Source organism: Telopea speciosissima, chromosome 3 (assembly GCF_018873765.1).
Source record: "Telopea speciosissima isolate NSW1024214 ecotype Mountain lineage chromosome 3, Tspe_v1, whole genome shotgun sequence".
NCBI classification, from domain to species: Eukaryota; Viridiplantae; Streptophyta; class Magnoliopsida; order Proteales; family Proteaceae; genus Telopea; species Telopea speciosissima.
The window spans coordinates 69,219,072-69,222,370 of record NC_057918.1 but is presented as its reverse complement, the minus strand read 5'-3'; positions in this window follow the sequence as shown (position 1 = coordinate 69,222,370).

The window sequence follows — 3,299 nt, the reverse complement described above, 5'->3', positions numbered from 1 at the left end:
AGTGTTCTCTTGTTGAAGCCCAAGTCCTCCAAGAACTCCATGTATGACGGGAGGAAAAGTTATTCCTGCAAGAAAGAGAAATGAGTAAATTGAAAGCACAGGGCCCTCTATAGCTGTTAAGAGGACCAGATTAAGAACTCGATGCTTGGATGTCTAAGGCAGACCCCAAGCCATATATTTATAATGAATAGAAAAGAATAAAAACTGTACATAGGCGATGTGGGATTAAACCACATACATAAAACAATGAAATAATGAGGAAAAAATGTCCAGAATACCCCATATATCAACACTCCCCCTCAAGTTGGGGCATATATATCATGCATGCCCAACTTGACTAGTACAGGAGGAAACAGCTTGTAAGTCAGCCCCTTAGTGAATACATCAGCTAGTTGATCGGTAGTCTTGACAAAGGGAACACAGATGAGGCCAGCTTTAAGCTTTTCCTTGATGAAATGTCTGTCAACCTCCACATGTTTAGTGCGATCATGCTGAACAGTGTTATGAGCAATGCTAATAGCCGCTTTATTGTGACACAATAAAGCATCATTGGAAGATAGACAGCAACACCAATATCCTGCAACAATCCTCTAAGCCAAAGAAGTTCACAAATGCCTTGGGCCATCGCACGAAACTCGGCTTCAGCATTGGACCTTGCCACGACATTTTGCTTTTTGCTGCGCCATTTAACAAGGTTCCCACCCACAAAGGAGCAATAGCCAGAGATGGACTTTCTGTCAGAAGAACCAGCCCAGTCGGCATCAGTATAAGCTTCAATCTTGAGGTGACCATTGGGAGATAAGAGAATTCCCTTTCCTGGAGCAGACTTCAAATACCTCAAAATACGACGGACTGCATCCATATGAGAGGAATAGGGATCATGCATAAACTGGCTCACCATACTTACAGCAACCGCTATGTCAGGTCTGGTGTGGGAAAGGTAGATAAGTTTGCCCACTAACCGCTGATAACCTCCTTTGTCAACAGGTTCACCCTCTTTCTCCCTAAGTTTTGCAGTAGCATCCATAGGAATATCTGAGGGATGACAACCTAGCAACCCTGTCTCAGTCAATAAATCAAGGACATATTTTCTTTGAGAAAGAAAGATGCCCTTTGAAGAGCGAGCAACTTCTATCCCTAGAAAATATTTTAGAGAACCTAGATCTTTGACCTCAAACTCACGGCCAAGGAGAAGCTTTAAATCCCTGATAGCAGTATCATCATTACCAGTCACCACGATATCATCCATATAGACTATGAGAAGAGTAACCTTGTCACCAACTCGTTTGATGAACAAGGTGTGATCAGCATTGCTCTGCTTATAACCTGCTGTAACCATAGCCTTATGAAACCTGCTGAACCAAGCCCTAGGTGACTGCTTCAACCCGTAGAGAGCACGTTTCAACTTGCAAACTCTGCCCCTAGTCCTGTCATCAGAGAAGCCTGGTGGAATGTCCATATATACCTCCTCCTCAAGCTCCCCATGGAGGAAGGCATTCTTCACATCTAGTCTGAAGATCCCACCCAAGATTTGCGGACAAGATAACAAGCTGACAGCAGTGTTGAGCTTTGCCACTGGTGCAAAGGTCTCCTGATAGTCAACTCCATAAGTCCGAGTGAACCCCTTTGGAACCAGACGCGCCTTATACCGATCCACTGAACCATCAGCCTTTTGTTTGACCACGAAGACCCATTTACATCCCACTGGTTTTTTCCCTGGAGGAAGAGTCATAAGATCCCACGTGTTATTTTTGTGTAGTGCTCTCATTTCTTCCAACATTGCAGCCTTCCACTTTCCATCTGTATATGCTTCCTGCCAATTTTTAGGAATAGAGACAGAAGAAAGAGAGGATACAAAAGCACGGAAAGAAGGAGAAAGAGAACTATACGAAACAAAGTGAGAGATGGGATGTAAAGTGCAAGTCCTAGTACCTTTGCGATGAGCAATAGGTAGGTCGGAAGGAGAGAGATTACCAGGAGATGAAGGACCCGGGTCTGGAGCTGGCAATTGGATGGGTACTGGTGCTACGATGGAGTCGCAATGTCCTTTGTTGGATCTGCCCCTTGTATAGGTGATGATGTTGGAGTTGTCGTCGATTCTGTGGAAGTTCACCAATAGTCCTCTGGACAGGAGTCAGCTCCCCCTGGATAGGAACATTAACAACACCATTTTCTATGGTCTCCCCCTGTATAGGATTCCCATAAGGTGAGGGAGGAACAGCCAGAGGAGGAGGAACAGCCAGAGGAAGTTGGGCATCCAAAGTAGGCTGGGCAGCAGCCGTGGGTGGTGGCAAAGTAGGCTGGACAGCAGCGTGAGGAACCTCTGGTAGAGGAATCTCAAAAAGCACATCTTCACTAGAACTCTCCCCCTTGAAGAGGTGGTGAAGAATAGTAGGAAAGGGACTTATGGAAAATAACATCCATACTAACCATGGTACGGCAGGAAGGGGGATGGTAACACTTGTACCTTTCTGGGTCGGAGAATAACCCAAGAAAATACAACGAAGTCCCCGAGGTTCAAGCTTGCCAGGAGATCTAGTATCCCTAGCATAACACAAACAACCAAACACCTTTGGGGGCACAATAAAGGAGGAATTTCCCACTAAAACATCAGAGGGGCTGCGAGAATTAAGGACCCGAGAAGGCAACCGATTGATGAGATAGGTTGCAGTGAGTACCGCATCCCCCCAATATTGAGATGGGACATTCCTCGCAAACATCAAAGCCCTGGCCATCTCTAACAAGTGTCGATTCTTCCGTTCTGCCACACCATTCTGGGCAGGGGTATCAACACAACTAGTTTGATGAAGTATGCCATAGTCAACCAAATATTTTTGAAATTGGGACTCTGTATACTCAGTTCCATTGTTACTTCTCAAGACTTTGAGAGTAGCTTGGAACTGAGTTTGTATAATTTTATGAAAATGCTGAAAACATGAAAAAACTTGATTTTTTGTGTGCAAAAGATATACCCAGGTATGCCGAGAATGACAATCAATGAAAGAGACAAACCAACGATGGCCAGAAATAGAAGGTTTACGACTAGGGCCCCAAACATCAGAATGCACCAAATTAAAACAAAAGAACTTCTTTTATTTGAAAGAGGATAATTTGAACGTGTTTGTTTGGCCAGAACACAAGCCTCACAAAAAAAGTCATCCTTAGTACGAAGGGTGACCAAACTAGGAAATAAATGAGCTAAAATCCCTAAAGGGGGGTGACCTAACCTAGAGTGCCACTGGTAGAGTTCAGAAGAGACCATGGAGTTCTGGTGTGGTGGGGAATGTAATGGTGGTGGA